Raw genomic sequence first — 23,520 nt, forward strand, 5'->3', positions numbered from 1 at the left:
GAACAGGATAGAAAGCCCAGAGATAAACCCACGCACATATGGCCACCTTATCTTTGATAAAGGAGGCAAGAATATACAGTGGAAAAAAGACAGCCTCTACAATAAGTGGTGCTGGGAAGGCTGGACAGCAACATGTAAAAGAATGAAATTAGAGAACTCCCTCTAACACCATACACAAAAATAAACTCAAAATGGATTAAAGACCTAAATGTAAGGCCAGACACTATTAAAAAGATGTCTCTCAGTGTTCCTCATCCTGGTCAGTAGAATTATAGCAACTCCATCAAGAGAAGGCCATCAAACACCAGGTTCCTTCAGGAATGAAGGCTTCAGCACTCCATGAAGCCACACTTCTGACCAAAGATGAGGAGAGAAGGAAATGAACGGGTGGTGGAAGGGACCACTATGATTACCAACCTGTGCATTAAGGACAACACTGTACTCACTATATTTTAACTGGTCTACGTGTGTTTCCTCCCTTTTCTCCTCCACTTTTATTTTTATATGTTATTAGCGCTCCCTGTGACGGCTAACATTTTAGATTTCTCATGTTGATAAGGAAGATAGTGGAATGTTACCTATGCCCTGTGTTTGGCACTAAAGATCATGGTGAAGTATTATTCTACCAGGTAAATAATCTTCATAAGTTTATGTATTTGTTTCATGGATGAATACATTTCTTTAAGTTAAAAAAATCTATTAAATATAAAGTAAAATGTATATTTGTTTGAAAGACATTTGTCATACTTATTTTTCAGTATTAGTTATTTTTGTGTATTGGAAAGTTTTTAATTTTCAATTTATTAGCTGTTAATGTTTATTAATATCTGTACTGACATATGGAGCACGTCAGTTCTTTATTTCTTGATAGTGATTTTTGCTTGATGGTCATATTATTGATGTTAATATTTTTCTTGATGGTAACATATATTCTTGTTTCTGTTTTCATTCTGTGACTTTATTCTAATGTAATAGAATAAGCCCTGAACTAGCAGATGGGAAATTTGGAGTTTACTATTGTCTCTACTCTTCATGAATTGTGATTTTATTCAAGTCCCTTGATCCCACTGAAGTTCATTTTACTACTCTGTAAAATGAGAAGAAACTCCTAAATTAATTCTTTTGAAATCTTTAAATGATCTCTAATTAGTGAGTCCCCTAAATGGTATCTCAATTTCATTTTAGCTCTAAAATTATGTGATACTATATGAGTAAAGAATAACTATTGATTTAACTAAACTAAACATATGTAAAGAAATATTCCTGAAATTTTTTGTCATGAATCCTGGAGATGTTTTGACTAATATAACTTAATTAAAGATGCTGACTTCAGCATGTGAAATAAAATAGTTGATTTGGTATAAAATAGAATAGTGTGAAATAAACTAAAAAAATGGAAGAAGTCTTTGAAATATACACATATATACATGAAAACATTTTACAGCAAATTTTTCTATTATTAACATTTTACTACATGTAAAACATATTAAATACATCTCCACCTAAAAAATACTAATAACTTACTTGAAATACTTATTGTTATACCTGTAACTTTCCATTTTTAGATATATTTTTTCCATAAACCTAATCAATGTTATGAATTTTAAGCTTTTTGCCTAAAGAAGAGACCACTTTTAAAGAAATAGCGGCAAGAAGAATAAGGCCTGACTTTGGAAGAAGGAATTCTAAGAAGATTAATATAAAAACAAATCCTAAAGACAAATTTCTGAGATCAAGGGCACCTAGGAGGGCTGGATTATCTTTAAAATACCTGGGGCTGAGCAAAGAACAAGCGCCCTCATTCTCTGAGGAGCGGATTTATTTGTTGCGAGGGTATTTCTTGAACAACGAAGGATAAGTAATAAAAAACACAAGTAGAAATTTTTCTAGGTAACTACATCTATCCCCAGAAGCTTCTCCCCAAGCCCTATCATTATATAAACTCCATCCCTCTCACCCTTTCATCCCTCCCCTACATCCTCCCCTCCACTGACTTGACAGACCATAACATCGTATGTTGAATTTTTCTCGTTTTCTTCTCTGTACTTAATTTAGTCCTCCTTAGTCCTGTTCATCAGACTGGTTATCACAACTATCGGTTGTCGTTAGGTTCCATAAATACTAGACAATTTATCAGTCACCTGTCCCACTTGTCCTTAATTGAGTCAAACATTTTGCTATTCCAGAAGGTCTTTTCAATTTTTGTTACTTCCTTAAAAGACTACATGACATGGAACAATTCTTAAGAAAATAGATATACAAATAGCTACGAGGGAAACCAATCACCTAAAAACCAACCATTCAGAAATAGACATGGTCAAAGTCTGGATGAAGAGAATCTTCCAGCTCTTCTCATATGGATATGTGATAGGACTTGGAGTGGGACCTTCCCCCTTGCTCCATGGCTTGCAGCCAAATCTAAATCAAAATGAGAACAAAGGCTCCAGGTACCATATCTTCTTAAGAGAGCTGCTGACAATTCTTCCACTCCCCAGGGGGGGGAGGGAGGTTGAGCAAATGAAGGAGGAGGCCCCCATAGCAGTGGTGTCCCTAAACCAGGACAAGAGTCTCCCCTGCCCAGATGGACAGTGGGAGGGCATTTTCTGTTGAAAATAAGGGAAGAGACACCCTCCATCCCATTTTTTAGAGCATTTACTTTAGAAAACTTATATGCTCTTAGTCTGTCACTTTGAGATATGTGTAAGCCTTTTAAAAGTTAAATAAGCCTCTTGCTAACTTTAGGACCCAAGGATATCCTTCTCAAGGACTTGGAACCATCTCTGAAACATAATCATCGAGGAAGATACTATCTCCTGGTTTCTGCCGGTAAGTAAGAGGCTAAATTCTGTAGGCATCTTTTTTCCAGTTGCAAACTACTTCCTGTCATAAAGATATGCGCAGTTTGTTTCTCTTTTGCCCAAGTCAGTAAGCTAACACAGACGGTCAACTCAACAACCAAGCGAATTTAGGATGAATTATGTGTGACAAATAGTATTGTCGAGTACTCTTACTTGAGGCCTATTTATGGTTTGTTTTGAGGACATGTATGTAATGGGTAGCATCTTCTTGGCTACATAAAGGGTAGGATTCCTTTCTGTCCTGGCCATCTCTTAGAGGATTTCCTGTGATGCACGTCACACTCTGGTTTAACATGTATTCAATATGTAAACTGTTTTCTCTCTCTTGTACATTTGTGGAGACGTTTTCTGGGTTGAGAGGAGATTTTGTTTTTAATTATATTTCTCAACCTCCCAACTGACCCCTTCTTGGCTATATTTCAAGAAGCTAGAACCATGTAATTCTCAGCACACAGTCCCCACACCTGTACTACAGCATGAACGAGTCCATGTCGCTTTCTAGGATCTGATCTCCCGAGGGCAGGTCACAGAGCCAGGAGCACACTCTTAAGCTCGTTGGGTGTCCAAAGATTATCTATTTGGGAGAACTTGTGCACATACAAGTGTTTTCTGATATTCATGAGGACCTTCCCAGTGGCGGAAGTAGCCTCGGTGTAAAAAAAGAGGAGGAGACATTGCCTGATGCAGAGGTGCTCTCTCTTCCCAGCCATGTGCCAGCTCCTGGAGGCAGGAGAATTCTAAGTTCACACTAAGCCTTACAGTCCCAGATTTCTATAAAAACCCAAAGGTGGGAGGAGAGGGTTTCTGCGGGGCACCACGTGGTCATATGTTGACTGGCCCCTGAATTGAGGTGAGAAGAAACGTTGTGATTTCTGCCTTTGGGCTCTTTTTGATGTCCCTGAATGGTGGCGGTGGAAGAACGTAGTAAGTGGGAAAACACTTAGGCCTCAGAAAGAAATGGAAAGAGCCCCCCACATGGTGAGAGACAGTGAGTGTTTATCCCAAGGATTTCTCAAGTGATGGAAAGGGAGGCTGAGTGAGCCTGTGGTGTAGTTTGTTGCTTTACACATCATATTTAATTTGTCTTTATGAAGGCATATTTATCACAGTAGAAGGAGAGCATATAATGTATATTTACGGTTGTTTTTCTTAATGTAAAACTTTTAACTATTAGAAAAATGATAGACGGGATGCAATGTTGCACATTAAACAATAAGTGCAGACCCGTCCGAGAGGAACACTGCAGACATGGGCAGCCATCCTTGTGTGAAGCAGAGTCCAAAACTATGAGGCTTCAGAACCTATAGGCCCTCCCCATGGAGGATATTGAGGGAAGAGAAAAAATAAGGAGAGACTTCTCGAGGGAGCTTGACCTGTGGTCCCTGGAGCTGCGGCTCCTATGACAGAGACTAGAGCCTCATGACTTGTCTGGAGGTTTAGGAAGGATGGGCCTATGTTACTGTAATACATAGGACCTGAGAAGAAAAGTGTACCTAAACCCATGTCCCCAAACCTTTCAACCATTCTTTGAGGGCACAAAAGAGCCCTCAGCTTTTCCAATGTCCACCTGTAAAGGAGCCAGGAAGCTGGAGGAGGAAGCAGGAGCGAAGGGCCCCTCGAGTGACTCCTGACAAAGATACACAAAGCCCCACCAAGAGTGGGTTGATGGGAGCCGTGGTTGCACTGTGAGGTATGCTGTCAGTGAGATAAGTGGCCGGGGCAAGCTGAACATGACCCAGAGAAAACCACACACCCGTCCTATCTGTTCAGAGAAGACATAAACAGTCTGAGCCACCAGCAGGGACGGAATAAATCCTACTGAGGCCAGGGACTCCCTTCCCCTGGCGTGACTATTTAGATAAGAAATTCTCTTTCTTGGCAATCCTACCCTCCTTCCCCCTAAGACTAGATAGTGCTTGTCTCAATGAAAAGTGGGGGAGGGCTGGGGTGTGTGTGAATTCCCTTTAGGAAAAATGCACCTTCTTCTGCCTTTCAAGGTCCTGAAATGTGAGGAGTGAAAACGCAGACCATACGCTTCTCTGCTCTTCAGGTACCTTGTCTACAAATCAAGTCTGTGCAGAGATCACTTTTTATAAATGGAAGCGGCCAGGATGCCAAGGAACTTGTCAAGAAAATGAGTGACCAAAAAAATTTTTTTAAAAGAGAGAGAAATTTTACAAAACACAGTTAAAATTAGTAATCTCAGAAAAATAAAGACAGTATATAACTATATACATTGAGATATCTCAGTAAAACAGAAGGGGATTTACTTGTATGTATAAATAGTATCACATGAAAGCATGGTTTTGCTGTATTGTTTTATATTTTTGTCATGTTAATAAGTGTTTGATTTCTCCATATTTCCACCTCTAGGGAAAACATTTATATTCTTAGATTTCCCGAGGAAGTGGTTTATTTCCAAGTGATTTCTATATTACTGCACTAGCATTACACAAACACTCGACTTAAACATCCTTACACATCTGTTTCTCTCTCTCTCCTACAATACAAGAGGAATATATTTCTATCCACCTATATATCATCCCCTTTTGAAGAGAGCACTTTTACCGCTACCTCAACCCAATCAAAATTCAAATCCTAACCTCCTCATTCCTCCCATCTCCTGTCTTCCTGGAATCACTCTTCAACCTAACATCTCATTTCTGTGAGTGGTACCACAGTTCCAACATCAGACTAATGTGATAAAGTTACTTTTCAAACTTGGGTTTCTTTCAATCTCAATGATAATATATTTTGAATATCTTTTTTATTTCAGCTTCAAATACTCTATAGTCATACTTTCTCTAACTAGCCATAGCCACAACAGAAACAAAGTTTCATTTTCCCCTTCTTTATACAAATCTTCCTGTTGGCCTATCCAAATCATAATAATAGCGATATATGACATCATATAAAAGGTATCTTACCGGCTTTCAAGGCTTTCCATTTATGTGTAATACATGTCACATTTTTTTCATTTTATTATAAAGACATTTACATCCATTAAAAAGAGTTATCAACAAAACTTTTCACTGTTATGCCTGTCTGATTTAGTTTCTAATATGTGTCTTCTATTCTAATTAATCTAGTCTTATTTTCTCTCATTTCCAAATGCTCTGTTCATTGTTACTCGTGTTTCTTGGCCCACGTCACCGCTTTTTCTGCCACCCAAATCCTAATCCCCTTTCGAAGGACAACACGTTTGTAATGTCTTTATTAAACGTCATCTGACTGCTTACATCATTCTAACTTTCTTGAAAACAGAACAATTCCAGTTATTTAGGCAGAGAGGATTTTCTACAAAGAAGTATTTAATCATGTACAAGAAAAATAAAAAGACCAAAAAAAAAAAAAGGAAACCAAGAGTTACCACAGATATAATAACTGCAGGAAGGAGCTAGGATCCCTGTCTGTGAAGGAAAACAGAGAAGTCATTGGTGTTATTAAAAGGTCAGGGTTGGGGGCTTCCCTGGTGGCGCAGTGGTTGAGAGTCCGCCTGCCGATACAGAGGACGCGGGTTCATTCCCCGGGCCGGGAAGATCCCACATGCCGCGAGGTGGCTGGGCCCGTGAGCCATGGCCGCTGAGCCTGCGCGTCCGGAGCCTGTGCTGCGCAACGGGAGAGGCCACAACAGTGAGAGGCGCCGCGTACGGCAAAAAAAAAAAAAAGGCCAGGGTAGCTGGGACTCAGACCACCATGAGGGCCGCCCCCCTCCCCAGGGCCAACCTGTTCTAGTATCTTTGAGTGCAGGGTAATGAGACTGGTGCTGGGAGTTTGCGGGAGAAAAAGGAAATTGGAATTAACTACTCATGGAAACAGCCATTGTCACGGTAAATTAATTAGCTTGGGTAATGCTAAAAGAAATAGGGAGCAAAGAGCATTCTAGTTCCTAGTACCACTTCTTACTGGAAAAACCTTTGGTTGAGTCTGTTGACATAGGAGAAATGTGCTATGGAGAGTCCCAGGACTACAAAACAGTACGGAAAGATGATTTTGCAGCTAAGAAGCAGCTATGTAACCTGCACACTCACCAAGCTTTATACAAACCAGGAAAATTCATGCTAAATTATATATTGCCTATATATTTGAAATTTTAGTCTGTTTAGAAACTTAGCAGATAATGTCATACATAATATTTTAATTTAACCTGTGTATTTATAAAATTCTATAAAATTAAAACAAAATTTGTAAAAGTAACGGCATGTTTTGTGTTAAGCTGTTTATTGAAAAATTGACTTAAATGCATAGTATAGCTTTCATGCTACTTTGTGGATATTCAAGCTCAGTCACTCCCTAAAGTAACTCTATATGTGATCTAGATTTATGTATAGCTTGATTATCTTGATTCCATGAAGTTGTATCTCATTTACAATTAAAGTCTGGTTTGAAAAATTATTCCAACAGTATGTTTATCACCAATAATGCCCTGCCCTTATAGGAGAATTCCGGATTTACCATCTAAACTACCCTCAGCAAATATTAACAAGTTTGCATTACTGTATATTCATAATTTTTAAGCTTATCAGTTGTATATGCCCATGGGGAATATATATTTTAAGATGTGATATGAGATCATTTCAGGTAATAAAATTATAGTAATGTTTTAAAGAGCGCATTAAATGGCTTCATTTGTCATTCTTGCTGTCATGAGGTCATTTAATCATCCTCCAACAAACTGACATAATGTTATTTTTATCCTGTCTCCTATGTATAGTACAAAATAAACACTTCCAGATTTTGGATTTCTCCTCAAATCTAAGTTGGTAAACTAAGGTAAGAATTATATACTTTTCTTTGTATATTAGTCAGGGTTCTCTAGAGAAACAGAGCCAATAGGATATTGAAAAATATTTATTATAGGGAATTGCCTTATGCCATTAAGGAGGCTGAGGAAGCCCAAGACCAGCAGTCCACAAGCTGGAGACCCAGGAGAATTGATGGTTTAATTTTCAGTCCAAAAGCCAACAGGTTCCAAACCTAAGAAGAATTGATGTTTTTATTCTACTCAGGCCTTCAACTGATTGGATGAGGGTCACCCACATTAGGGCAGGCAATTTTCTTTACTCAGTCTGTGAACTCAAAATTAATTTCATCTAGAAACATTCTCACAGACACCCCCAGAAATAAAGTATAGCCAAGTGTCTGGGCACCCAACATGGCTTATTCAAGTTGACACTTGTTATGGAATTAATATCTGCGACCCCTAAAAATGAGAATGTTAAAGTCCTAACTCCCAAGGTGATGGTATTTGGAGATGGTATTATATGGAGTAAAATAGGGCTAGAGTGGGGACCTCATGATGGGGTTAGTATCCTTATAAGAAGAGACACCAGAATTCATTCTCCCTCTGCACCATGTGAGGGCACAGAAGAAGGAAGCCACCCGCAAGCCAGGAAGAAATCTCTCACTAGGAACTGAATCAGCCGGCACTTTGATCAGGAATTCCAAGCCTCCAGACTGTGAGGAATAAATTTCTGTTCTTCAAGCTACCTGCTCTATGGTACTTTGTTACAGCAGCACGAGAGAACTAACATATAAATTAACCATCAAAATATGTAATCATATATAAATAAAGAGAGGAAGGAAAGCGTTGAAAACAGAAACGCTAGTGAGTTCAGTAGAAAGGCTACTGTTTGGGTAATCTAGGGGCTGAAAAGATAACGATTGCTTGAAGGTTATTAAAGGAAGAATTTAGAGCGATAAGTGCTCTTCTCTGCTTCAACAGCAAAGCCCCACACAGAAGATTAAAACCTATAGATTCTGTTGTTTATAGACACAACATGATCAAAATTCAAACCCTATGGAGTTGTTGATTCAGACTCATTCTGGACTCACTCACAACAGACAGACTAAAAGCGGGTTTGTGGTACCATCATGAAAACAGGGTCTACGCAGAAAAAGAGAGCTCTGCAACTTGCCCCAGCTTGGCTCCCAGGATGTCTGTCTGCAGGTAGACTTTTGCCTTAACTGCATTTTTCATGGCAAGAGATAGGAGAATTTCTTTCTGTGAAAGCTTATTTGCCAATGATAAAGAACACCAGAAAATGATATTTGAGCTCCTCTATTAAAAAGGTAAAATCCACTAGGCTCTCCAAGTGCGCAACTATCATTTCAATGTCTCATTGTTAATTATGAAGACACTGTTGTGCATTGCTAAATATTTATTCATAAACTGTTTTTTCTCCTTCTCTCCTCGGCATGTGACAGGGTTGTATTATATTTTCTTGCTGTGTTGCACTTAGGCACAGCCCTGGGACTGCTGTGGTCAATAGACTGTGGGTAGAAGTGGATTTCTTTCATTTCTGGACAGAAACATTAGGGGCTTCTTTCTACCACAGTCATTGGACACCATCCATAACTGCCACTCCATCAGCCTGGGTCACAGAGCGAGCATGCTGAGGACACAGAGCAGATATCCCAAGAAAACGTCGAGGAACAGATAGCAAGAGATAGAAATTAAACTTTACTTAGTTGCTAAATTCTAGAGACATTTTTTCATTTCAGTGTGATGTAGTTATCCTTAGTGATATAACAATGAAAGTTCCCACGATATTTGAGGAAAGTCTCTAATGAAAGACATATATCAAAGTAAACCAAAGGGAAATAAATAATTTAGAGAAAGAAGCACATATGCTTTGAGAAAAACGTTTACAAAAATAGCGATGTTCTTGGAGTCATAGAGAAAATACTGCATCTATGACCAAGAAAATGGTGGACAATAAAATAAAGAACATTCAGATAACAAAGAGTATATCTTTCAAAATTAAAATTAATAGAGGAGAAATGCAAAATATAAGAATATATAATAAGAGTATAAGGATTATACTCTTATTATATGAGTAAATATTATATAAAGACTATATAAGGATATTTATTAAGATATATAATAAGATAAAAGTTGAGGAAATTCACAATGGATTAGAAAAAAATATTTTTTTAAATGTAGGAGTAAATTTACAAATGTAGCGTTCTCCAACATCTTCATAAATATGACTTTCAGAGTATAGGTAAAAAAAAGAAAGAAAATGTGAGAAAATAAAAGTAAGACAAATTAAATAAGAAAACTTTCCTAAATTAAAGAATGAAAATTATTCCACACTGAAACAGAATGACTATTCAAATGTAAACAGCCCACTAAACAGAAAAACTGAATCTACAACCTCATATCAAGGCACATTGTTGTGAAATCTGAAATTATCAAAGCAAGAAAAATTGATGACCAGGAAATGATTAGGGATAGAAGGAGCTTCAGACTTCTTAAGAATACAACCGTAATATAGAATGTCGAGGAAAAGAAGCCTTTACAATACTGAGAAAATATTCTTTACAAAACAGAAACATTTATGTGATGAAACCATCCGTCACTAGACAGTGTTAAAAATATTTTACACATTGAGTTTCTCTAAGCAGATACTTCACTAACTCCAAGGTGAGCTTTCTAGGAAGATAATGGAGAAGGTATTCGATTCAATCGATGGAGTAAACTAAGAAAGGGGAGGGTAAGGAGTTCTGTCATTGGAAACAGGTGATCCAGCTTAAGAAAGAGGCAAATGAATTTTCAGAATGATGGACAATGAAAATGCTCAGGAGGAAAGCTGTGTAGGATGGAAAGGAGGACACATGGGGCTATCTCTGCAAGGGTGGAATATCTCCAAGGAAGGAAGAAAGGAAAGGATGGAGGAAAGTAAGGAGAGAAGGAAAGAGAAAAGCTTTAAAAACTGCCTTTGAAAATAATGAGAGGAGATTGTTCATATCTATGCATGTTTGGAAATTAATTCATAATAAGTGCATAAAATTTGCAAATGAAAGACATTAGGAAATTACAATCTTTACTGAAGATAAGAAAAATCAACAAAGGCAATGTAATCATAGCATACCCTGTTTCTTAGATTTGAATAGTTACTCAGATTACATAATGTAAAAATTGAACACCGATGTCACCTAAATGGTGGTGTGATTTTATTGGGAGAATTAAAAACGTGGAAATAAATGTATACATGTAGGCAATAGAAGATTTAAGGTAACTTAAATTGCATATACACATCAATGTATAATACATAAACATGTAATGAAACCAAGAAATGGTAGTAAATTAGAAGTATGGAAGAAAATAGCATAAAAAGAAAACTAATTTGAAAGTGATTGTCTGGGAGGAGAATGAATTTAAAATGAAGGAAGTTAAAAGAGAATGGTTGATGCTTATAATTTTAAGCCAAGAAGTAAAGTTTTGATTCTTCATAATCTGAATATATATTCCTCTCATAAAAATACTATATAACTAAAATAATTAAATGCCTAGCATAAATGGTTGTACTTTTTCTGAATGTATAAATCAATATATAAACATGCTTATTATATTTATTATTCATCTTTGGGAAGGGATTGTGAAAAAATATGAAGAAATAAAAATACTATAGGGCAATTAAAAAATAGTTTACTTTTTAAATTTTCTTTGAATGTTGTTATGCAATTATTCTAACAATGGATTAAATTTGAAAAATGAGTTGAAAAAAATAGATATAAAATTATTACACAAAAATTGATGAGTTTATGTAGAGAGAACCCATAATTTGATTTACTAATTCACAGACAAAAGATCTAGAGATGTAAGTTCCAACTATTAATGATGTTTACCAGTGTTTGAGTACTGAAGTTTTACACTTTTTATTTTATATATCTCCTACCATCATGTATATTTCTAACAACGAAGTTTTACATCTCAAAAAATAGTTTAAAATGTTTTAAGGATCAAAAAGAAAGCCATAAACTTAAAAGTTTAAATCTTCAAATTGTGCAGAATTTTGTGCCCTCATGAAAGCCTCAAAACTCAGTAAGAAACAGTGGCCTTGAAAGGAGCAATGGACACCCCAGTAATGACAGAGGACCTCTGACTGAGGTCTCAGATATAGCCTCAACCTCTCCTCTGAATTTCTGATGCTCTGAAAAACTCCAGAGGTTAGAGACATCATTGAGGAAAATAAATCTAACCATGAATGAAAAGAATTATGTTTCTATTGTATTCAAAATAAATTAAATTGCTATAGAATAATAAAATATAATAAATTATATTTCTTAACTTTTTTCTAATATAGAATTAGGCTTGGTAAACTTGGTTCAGTTTGATCGGTAATTATTATTATTATTATTATTATTTTTGCAGTACATGGGCCTCTCACTGTTGTGGCCTCTCCCGTCGCTGAGCACAGGCTCCGGACGCGCAGGCTCAGCGGCCATGGCTCACGGGCCCAGCCGCTCTGCCGCATGTGGGATCTTCCCGGACCGGGGCACGAACCCGTGTCCCGAACCCGTGTCCCCTGCATCGGCAGGTGGACTCTCAACCACTGCGCCACCAGGGAAGCCCTGACCGGTAATTATTAATTCAAGTTTTTCAACAGTGGATACAGTCAGATTTTGTATAAATGAAACCATGATTGGTTGCAACGAGATATTCTGGATACAAACACATTCAGAGTCTGGGCCATGTTAAAATTTTTCTGCATGTATGTACTTATAAAAGTAAATACTGTTTATCATTTGCATACTAGCAATTAAATTGTAAAATGTTTATCAGTATTGTATACGAAGGATTGTCTATAAGAATTACTACCGGTTAGCCTGGTTTCATAATTATATATGCTAAAATGATAACTTTATAGGCACACTTGGAAATCCAGCTAATATTTCCCTTGGTCAGCCTGAATAAAGACATATACTATAAATCCTATTGTAATAGTTGTACTATGCCCAGTAATTGCAATCTATACAATGTGTAAATACAAATATTTTAATGTAAAGAATGCAGAGTTACCTAATAAGTAGTGGAAAAAAAATAGTAATAGAAATCAGAAGCCAACAAGGAAATACATTTATTTCTAGCCTAATAATATTTTTTGTTACAGAGATTCAGAGTTAATTTTTGCTTGTCATCATGTTATTGCAAATATTAGAGCATATACCTCTAATATTTGTAAATACAATATATTTACATTTATTAATTCTAATGGTAATCAGAAACATGGAAGCATTGTAGATTTGTCTCTGATATGTCTTAACAAAACTCTGGTACAGAAACACCTTGCAGTTGTGTTCTCATGCTCAGCAGGAAATATTTCAACAGTTATGGATCTGTTCAGCCAGCACTGGCAATGCAGATATTTTATACAGAAGATATACTCATGTTTCATACCTATTTTTTTCTTTAATCAATCTCTGTACATATATTTCTTGCACTTATGATTCTGTGTTTCTAAAGCTCAGCTTTTTTAAAGGTAAGTTTACATTTTTATGTTGCGTTTTAATAGTGTATTTATTATTGCCAGCTTCCATACAGCTCATCAGGGTCCTCGGGGACTCAGTTTAAGGATGTATGTCCACCTCTGGATAACCATGAATGCTATAGAATTTGGCATAACCCTAGCATACGTGGAAGAAGACAGATCAGTTTCATAGGTTTTCTAAAGAATTAGTAGCGTGAAAATATCCAATGAGTGGTTAGATCAGGATTTATTTGCCTATTACTGAGGAACACTCATAACCTATTCGTTGGAAGGAGCAAAAAATAGTCAAGTATTGTCATACCATTGACCCCTATTAGCCTTAGAAAGTATAATGACACATCTTTTTAATGAGTTAGGGGAGGAGTGTCGTGTTTCAGATATGATTAAGAGGTTGCATTCTGCAAAAAGGTCAAGGAAGATGATAGCTTACAATTGTGTGTAACTGTTCAATTATAGTTATTTATAACTTCAATTGGATTTAACAGTATGGAAATAATTGACAGTCTTAGCTAAAACTTTTTAAAAGAAAGATGGATATAAGAAAAAAATCACAAGAGATAGTTAAGCAAAATAATGACACATTTAATATAATGTTGTAGGTAGAATTCTGAGTTGACCCCTTAGATTTCTGTGCTGTGTTGTACATATTCTAATTAATTCCCTCCCTTTGAGTGTGAGTGAAGTCTGCAAATGAGATCACTTCCATAATTAGGTTATGTTATACAACAAAGATGATAAGATAAGCACTCCTATGATTACATTATGTTATATAAGACAGTAGCAGACTAGAGAGAGTTACAAGACTGCCCGTCTGGTGAGGTAAGCTGTCTGTCAGGTTGTAAGTGGTTCTCTGGAGGCGGGTGTACAGCAGAGAACTCGCTGCAGTCTTAAGAGCTGAGAACACCCCGGAAGAAAATGGGGACTTCAATCATGTAATCATAGAAACAGAATTCTGCCAACAATCACAAAAGCTTGGAAGAGGACCCCAAGCCTCAGGTGAGATCTCAATCCTACTAACCTATACTTGGGAATCCTAAATGCTGTAAATTGAGAGAGAATAAATTTGTTTTTATAAACTACAAAAGCAGTAATAATTCATTATGCAGAAACGGAAAATTATGACGTATCTAATACAAATAATGCATTACTCACAGGGTAAGTTTCTTGAAAAGGGAGGAGTATCAATCCAATGCTCAGGTGGAAACATCTATTTTACATTGAAAAAGAAATACAATTTCAATTATTAAATGAGTAAAGGAAGACAATGCGAGTGCCTCTTTGTCTGCTTGGGATCTGGAATGGAGAAAGGCAGTATAAAGTTAGAGAAAGCTCCCTTAGGTAGTGTCAAAAACTTGTTTGTAGCAACCTGGAGAGACTAAACTATCTAACTGGAGCACAGAAACAGTAGCAGGAATCATAGAAAGCATCATATACAGTTGAAGCAGAGATTTTTGGAACTTGACGCTTTTTTCCACAGCCTGAGTAGAGAAACAGCCCTGTGTGCCAATGTGGTGGATACCATACCGTGCCATCCAGATTCTCCTCCAGCATGGCAGGATTATCCTCCCGGCTGCTGGGAGCGAGGCTAGATGACATGCTTAGATTCTCAATCCTCTTTATGAATTGTCCTTTGCTGAATACAGTTATTTTACCAACTGTCCACCTACTTCTGCAATCAGTGACTGGTCATTGTGAAAATACAAGATCTAGCCTCTTGCCCCACACAGCAAATCACTGAGGGGCCATCCAGTATTCAATATCGCTGCAGGGTCAGCCAAAAGTTTTATTTATACTGCTTTGCACTCCAGTTTCTCCCTCTGCCCAATTATGCTTTTTTTTCCCCTTCCCCAAGAGGATCCTTAGAGCACTGGATATGCTCATTTTCATCTCAGAGTATACTTCCTAGTATACTTCACCAAGAGTCAGTGATGGTTCCAGAAGTGAGTGAGAAAAGACATTAAGACAGGATACTGGAGTTGGATCGCTACTTGCAGGCTAGTAAGAAAGACTCCATCACTAGCAAGTCAGACATGGACAATGCTTGTCCCTGGCATGTGTTAGCAGTGTATTTGTTAACATTTTCATCAGTGGTGAGCGTGGTAGTGTGCCGTCGGAAAGACATGTACCAACAATTGGTCCATATCAGTCAGTTGAGAAACATAGGAGAGATAGGAATTATAAAGACAATGGAAATGGATTGCTGTTGAGGAGAAAGACAAAAGAAGGCTGAGGATGATTAATCATTAACTGAAGCCTTTATGTAATAGCCAATGGTAAAGTTGGCAGCTTAATAAATAACATCCATCTCCGTCAGTTAGAGAGCAGACAAAGTTCAGGACGAGACTCACAACTTAATCATAGAAGGCACTGAGTTCAGACTTTTCTCAACCTAAGTATACATGTATGTTTTGCTGAGGTCCAGGCCCCAAAATGGGAAAGAATGGAGCCCTGTCTGTGATGAGAAACAGATATTATCAAATCTCCACAATACCTTGAGTCCTCTGAATCTTGAGAAATGGCTTACTCTATTTTTTAGTGCATAGTAGTCTCTCCTTGCTGAAAGAAAACACAGATGCCTGTCCTGAGAGTCAAAATATAGTCTCCTCAAGATATGCTTCCATTTGACCTCCTAGCCATGTGCTTTGTAATTGGGTTAAGCGAAAACATAACTTGTACGGTGAATTGCTGTGTCTATAAAGGTTACAAGGGACCCTGAAGGAAATCTAGATATACATAATTCACAAAGTAGAACACCCAGGTGAGGACCCTAGGACACAGTGCAAATATGCTGCTGAAATATCCTTAAAAACTTTGGCAAGACAATGGCCTATACTAGGTGAAGTAGAAGTATGAGGTATTCCACTGTAGAAACTGGAAGTATAGACCAAAATGTTCAGACAATAGGACAGAGCAGAATTATTATACGATGGAAGACTAGACTGCCTACAAGACGACTGTGTCCTGAAATGGGAGACCAGCAGATATTATAGTGACCGAGATAATAAGAAATACACTGGTGAGAGGGTCCCCAGTGTCACTGAGAATTTCAGTGATCAAACTGCAACAGGTTCTTTGCCTGTGTGGTGTACTCTGTAAATTCTATATTTATACATCTATATATTTTCTGTAATCAAATTTATGTTCCATTTGACCTTGATCAGAATTCAGACCTACTTTTGCTCTCTTGAATCTTACTAGCATATGTTGGTTAGGTTCTACAACTCTTTGAGACAAAAGTAGGAGATGCTGTTTTAGAAGTTGGCTTACTTATAGCAATGAGGATAATACAATACTGAACTTACAGATGCCAGGTGGTGGCTCTTAACTGACAGATACAATCATCCCTAGAGGCAAAGTTGGAGTGGCAGCCAAGGGTTTCTGACCCTTAATTAACTACCCAGTAGAGGTAGTTAATCAAAAAACAGCATCTCTAGAGGAAAGATAGTTGGGGAGCCAAAAAGGAAATTGGTCAGTCTACACAACCAAAATCTGTTGGTGATCAAGAGGTTACATAGCGCTATGCCAATAAAACATCACAACCTGTTGCCCAGTTTACAGATCTGAGGCACTTGTTAGGTCCATAATGCTTGGTCTAAAGGATGAACAGTGACCCCAAAATAACAGCCCTGAAATTTTATGACAATTGTACACAGCAATGATTTCCTCATCTATTCCCCAGTGGAACCCAGGGCCATTTTATTGGGCTGGAATACACTGGGAAAGGAAAATACCCAAAACATTAGAAGACTATCATACAGTTTTAACTGATATTCAAAGTAGGGAAATGAAGCATCCTTAAGGTCCTTTGTTAGAAAGGGAGATATATGGAGACAAGATAATAAATAGAGTCTTTGCCTAGTTTCACCTCACCCTTGGTTCACTGGTTCAGAGAAACAGCTGTTTGTAGATTTTTCTTTTCCCCCTCAGTATCTGAAGGCCATACGTGGTAGATAGCAGAGCCTGCATATTGGTTTCTTGGATGGTAGGGTAAGACCGATCCTCAGGGTGAGAAAAGTGAAAGTCTCTGAAATGTCCTGCCTCACTTCCTGCCAAGAATGTAATTCAAAAATAATGTCCTAACCCATGTAAATAAAAGATAATAGTGCCATCCTAAAAGATCTGAAAAAATGCAAATGTAGTGATCTTTTTTTCTTAACATCTTTATTGGAGTATAATTGCTTTACAATGTTGTGTTAGTTTCGGCTGTATAACAAAGTGAATCAGCTATATGTATACATATATCCCCAAATCCACTCCCTCTTGTGTCTCCCTCCCCTCTATATCCCACCCCTCTAGGTGGTCACAAAGCACTGAGCTAATCTCCGGATGCTATGCAGCTGCTTCCCACTAGCTATCTATTTTATATTTGGTAGTGTATATACGCCAATGCTACTCTCTCACTTCGTCCCAGCTTACACTTCTCCCTCCCTGTGTCCTCAAGTCCCTTCTCTATATCTGTATCTTTATTCCTGTCCTGCCCCTAGGTTCATCAGAGCATTTTTTTTTTTTTAGATTCCATATATATGTGTTAGCATAGGTATTTGTTTTTCTCTTTCTGACTTACTTCATTCTGTATGACAGACTCTAGGTCCATCCACCTCACTACAAATAATTCAATTTCATATCTTTTTATGGCTGAATACTATTCCATTGTATATATGTGCCACATCTTCTTTATCCATTCATCTGTTGATGGACAGTTAGGTTGCTTCCATGTCCTGGCTATTGTAAATAGTGTTGCAATGAACATTGTGGTACATGGGTCTTTTTGAATTATGGTTTTCTCAGGGTATATGCCAGGTAGTGGGATTTCTGGGTCATATGGTAGTTCTATTTTTAGTTTTTTAAGGAACCTCCATACTGTTCTCCATAGTAGCTGCACAAATTTACATTCCAACCAATAGTGCAAGAGTGCATTCCCTTTTCTCCACACCCTTTCCAGCATTCATCGTTTGTAGACTTTTTGATGATGACCATTCTGACTGATGTGAGGTGATAACTCATTGTAGTTTTGATTTGCATTTCTCTAATGATTAGTGATGTTGAGCACCCTTTATGTGTTTGTTGGCAATCTGTGTATCTTCTTTGGAGAAATGTCTATTTAGGTCTTCTGCCCATTTTTGGATTGGATTGTTTGTTTTTTTGATATTGAGCTGCATGAGCTGCTTGTAAATTTGGGAGATTAATCCTTTGTCAGTTGCTTCTTGGCAAATATTTTCTCACATTCTGAGGGTTGTCTTCTTGACTTGTATATGGTTTCCTTTGCTGTGCAAAAGCTTTTAAGTTTCATTAGGTCCCATCTGTTTATTTTTGTTTTTATTTCCATTTCTCTAGGAAGTGGGTCAAAAAGGATCTTGCAGTGATTTATGTCATAGAGTGTTCTGCCTATGTTTTCCTCTAAGAGTTTTATAGTATCTGGCCTTACATTTAGGTCTTTAATGTACTTTGAGTTTATTTTTGTGTATGGTGTTAGGGAGTGTTCTAATTTCATTCTTTTACATGTAGTTGTCCAGTTTTCCCAGCACCACTTGTTGAAGAGCCTGCCTTTTCTCATTATATACTCTTGCCTCCTTTCTCAAAGATAAGGTGACCATATGTGTATGGGCTTATCTCTGGGCTTTCTATCTTCTTCCATTGATTTATATTTTGTTTTTGTACCATACTGTCTTGATTACTGTAGCTTTGTAGTATAGTCTGAAGTCAGAGAGCCTGATTCCTCCAGCTCCGTTTTTCTTTCTCAAGATTGCTTTGGTAATTTGGGGTCTTTTTTTTCCCTACAAATTGTGAAATTTTTTTTGTTCTAGTTCTGTCTAAAATGCCATTAGCAGTTTGACAGGGATTGCATTGAATCTGTAATTGCTTTGGGCAGTATAGTCATTTTCACAATGTTGATTCTTCCAATCCAAAAACATGGTATATCTCTCAATCTGTTTATATCATCTTTAATTTCTTTCATTAGGGTCTTACAGTTTTCTGCATACAGGTCTTTTGTCTCCTTAGGTAGGTTTATTCCTAGGTATTTTTTTCTTTTTGTTGCAGTGGTAAATGGGAGTATTTCCTTAATTTCTTTTTCAGATTTTTTGGCATTAGTGTATAGAAATGCAAGAGATTTCTGTGCATTACTTTTGTATCCTGCTATTTTAAATTCAAGTAATTTAGATTAATCAATTTAAATTCATTGATTAGCTTTAGTAGTTTTCTGGTAGCATCTTTAGGATTCTCTGTGTATAGTATCATGTCACCTGCAAATAGTAACAGCTTTACTTCTTCTTTTCCAATTAGGATTTTAAAATTTCTTTTTCTTCTCTGATTGCTGTGGCTAAAACTTCCAAAACAATGTTGAATAATAGTGGTGAGGGTGGGCAACCTTGTCATGTTCCTGATCTTAGTGGAAATGCTTTCAGTTTTTCACCATTGAAAATGATGTTGGCTCTGGGCTTGTCATATATGTCCTTTATTATGTTGAGGTAGGTTCCCTTTATGCCTACTTTCTTGAGAGTTTTTATCATAAATGGGTGTTGAATTTTGTCAGAAGTTTTTCTGCATCTATTCAGATGATCATATGGTTTTTCTCCTTTAATTTGCTAATATTTTGTATCACATTGATTGATTTGCATATATTGAAGAATCCTTGCAATAAATTCCTGCGATAAATCCCACTTGATCATGGTGTATGATCATTTTAATGTGCTGTTGGATTCCGTTTGCTAGTTTTGAGGATTTTTGCATCTATGTTCACCAGTGATATTGGCCTGTAGTTTTCTTTATTTGTGACACCTTTTTCTGGTTTTCGTATCAGGGTGATGGTGGCCTCGTTGAATGAGATTAGGAGTGTTCCTCCCTCGGCTATATTTTGGAAGAGTTTGAGAAGGCTAGGTGTTAGCTCTTCTCTAAATGTATGATAGAATTCGCCTGTGAAGCCCTCTGATCCTGGGCTTCTGTTTGTTGGAAAATTTTTAATCACAGTTTCAATTTCAGTGCTTGTGATCAGTCTATTTATGTTTTCTGTTTCATCCTGGTTCAGTTTTAGAAGGTTGTGCTTTTCTAAGAATTTGTCCATTTCTTCCAGGTTGCCCATTTTATTGGCATAGAGTTGCTTGTAGTAATCTCTCATGATCCTTTGTATTTCTGCAGTCAGTTTTTTCTTCTCCTTTTTCATTTCTAATTCTGTTGATTTGAGTCTTCTCCCTTTTTTTTTTGATTAATCTGACTAATGGCTTATCAATTTTGTTTATCTTCTCAAAGAGCCAGCTTTTAGCTTTATAGATGTTTGTTATGTTTTCCTTCATTTCTTTTTAATTTATTTCTGATCTGATCTTTATGATTTCTTTCCTTCTGCTAACTTTGGGTTTTTTTTGTTCTTCTTTCTCTAATTGCTTTAGGTATAAGTTTTGGTTGTTTTTTTGAGATTTTTCTTGTTTCTTGAGGTAGAATTGTATTGCTATAAACTTCCCTCTTAGAACTGCTTTTGCTGCATCCCTTAGGTTTTGGGTCGTTGTGTCTTCATTGTCATTTTTTTCTAGGTATTTTTTGATTTCCTCATTCATTTCTTCAGTGATCTCCTGGTTATTTAGTAGTGTATTTTTTACCCTCCATGTGTTTGTATTTTCTAAAGTTTTTTTTTTTTTTCCTGTAATTGTTATCTAGGCTCATAGCATTGTGGTTGGAAAGGGTACAATATGATTTCAATTTCCTTAAATTTACCATGGCTTGATTTGTGACCCAAGATATGATCTATCCTGTAGAACGCTCATGAGCACTTGAGAAGAAAGTGTATTCTGTTGTTTTTGGATGGAATGTCCTATAAATATCAGTTAAATGTATCTTGTCTAATGTGTCATTTAAAGCTTATGTTTCCTTATTTGTTTTCATTTTGGATGATCTGTCCATTGGTGAAAGTGGGGTGTTCAAGTCCCCTACTATTTATTGTGTTACTGTTGATTTCCCCTTTTATGGCTGTTAGTATTTGCCTTATGTAATGAGGTGCTCCTATGTTGGGTGCATAAATATATACCATTGTTATATCTTCTTCTTGGGTTGATCCGTTGATCATTATGTAGTGTCCATCTTTGTCTCTTGTAATTGTCTTTATGTTAAGGTCTATTTTGTCTGATATGAGAATTGCTACTCCAACTTTCTTTTGATTTCCATTTGCATGGAATATCTTTTTCCATCCCCTCACTTTCAGTCCGTATTTGTCTCTAGGTCTGAAGTGGGTCACTTGTAGACAGCATATATATGGGTCTTGTTGTTGTATCCTTTCAGTCAGTCTATGTCTTTTGGTTGGAGCATGTAATCCATTTACATTTAAGGTAATGATTGAAATGTATGTTCCTATTACCATTTTCTTAATTGTTTTGGGTTTGTTTTTGTAGATCGTTTCCTTCTCTTGTGTTTCCTGCCTAGAGAAGTTCCTTTAGCATTTGTTGTAAAGCTGGTTTTGTGGTGCTGAATTCTCTTAGCTTTTGTTTGTCTGTACAGGTTTTATTTTCTCCATTGAATCTGAATGAGATCCTTGCTGGGTAGAGTAATCTTGGTTGTAGGTTTTTCCCACTAATCACTTTAAGTATGTCCTGCCACTCCCTTCTGGCTTACAGAATTTCTGCTGAAAGATCAGCTGTTAAATTTATGGGGATTCTGTTGTAGGTTATTTGTTGCTTTTCCCTTGTGGCTTTTAATATTTTGTATTTAATTTTTGATAGTTTGATTAATATGTCTTTTCATTTTTCTTCTTGGATTTATCCTGTATGGGACTCTTTGTGCTTCCTGGACTTGACTGAGTATTTCCTTTCCCATGTTAGTGAAGTTTTCAACTATAATCTCTTCAAATATTTTCTCAGATCCTTTCTTTTTCTCTTCTTCTTCTGAGATCCTTATGATTCAAATGTTGGAGCATTTAATGTTGACCCAGTGGTCTCTGAGACTGTCCTCAGATATTTCCATTCTTTTGTCTTTATTCTGCTGTGTGGTAGTTATTTCCACTATTTTATCTTCCAGGTCACTTATCTGTTCTTCTGCCTCAGTTATTCTGCTATTGATTCCTTCTAGAGAATTTTTAATTTCATTTATTGTGTTGTTCATCATTGTTTGTTTGCTCTTTTGTTCTTCTAAGTCTTGTCAAACATTTCTTGTATTTTCTCCATTCTTTTTCCAAGATTTTGGATCATCTTTACTATCATTACTCTGAATTCTTTTTCAGGTAGACTGCCTATTTCCTCTTCATTTGTTTGGTCTGGTGGGTTTTTACCTTGCTCCTTCATCTGCAGTGTATTTCTCTGTCTTCTCATTTTGCTTAACTTACTGTGTTTGGGGTCTCCTTTTTTCAGGCTGCAGGTTCATTGTTCCCATTTTTCTTGGTGTCTGCCCCCAGTGGCTAAGTTTGGTTCAGTGGTTTGTGCAGGCTTCCTGTTGGAGGGGACTGTTGCCTGTGTTCTGGTGGATGACGCTGCATCTTGTCTTTCTGGTGGGCAGTGCCACATCCGGTGGTGTGTTTTGGAGTGTCTGTGACTTAGTATGATTTTAGGCAGCCTCTCTGCTAATGGGTAGGCTTGTGTTCCTGTCTCACTAGTTGTTTGGCATGAGGTGTCCAGTACTGGAGGTTGCTGGCCGTTGGGTGGAGCTGGGTCTTAGCATTGAGACTGAGATCTCTGGGAGAGTGCATGCCAATTGATATTACACGGGGCCCGGAGGCCTCTGGTGGTCCAATGTCCTGAACTCAGCTCTCCCACCTCAGAGGTTCAGTCCTGATACCAGCCAGAGCACTAAGACTCTGTCAACCACACAGCTCAGAAGAAAAGGGAGAAAAAAGGAAAGAAAATTAAATAAGTTAAATTAAATTAATATATTTTTAAAATTATTAAAATAAAAACAATAATAATTTTTAAAAAAAGAGAGTGACCAAACCAATACATAACTCCATCAATGATAAAAAGCACTAAAAACTAAACTAATATAAACATTAAAATCAGACACAAATCAGTTGCAGATAACAAACCCCAAGTCTACAGTTGCTCGCAAAGTCTGCTGCCTCAGTTTTGGGATGATCATTGTCTGTTCAATTATTCCACAGATGCAGGGTATATCAAGTTGTCTGTGGGGATTTAATCCACTCTTCCTGAGGCTGCATGGAGAAATTTCCCTTTCTCTTCTTTGTTCACACAGCTCCTGGGGTTCAGCTTTGATTTTGGCCCCACCTCTGTGTGTAGGTTGCCCTCAGCCATCTGTTGCCTGCCCAGACAGAAGTGAGTTAAAGCATCAGCTGATTAGGGAGCTCTTGCTCACTCGGGCTGCAGAGAGGGAGGGATACAGTAGTCATAATTGGAATACGGGGCGACACTGCGGTGACACAGTCTGGCATGAGATTGCAACAGCCTGAGGTGTGCCGT

The sequence above is a fragment of the Neophocaena asiaeorientalis genome, unplaced genomic scaffold, assembly GCF_003031525.2.
Source record: "Neophocaena asiaeorientalis asiaeorientalis breed wild unplaced genomic scaffold, Neophocaena_asiaeorientalis_V1.1 scaffold175, whole genome shotgun sequence".
In the NCBI taxonomy this organism is placed as follows: domain Eukaryota; kingdom Metazoa; phylum Chordata; class Mammalia; order Artiodactyla; family Phocoenidae; genus Neophocaena; species Neophocaena asiaeorientalis.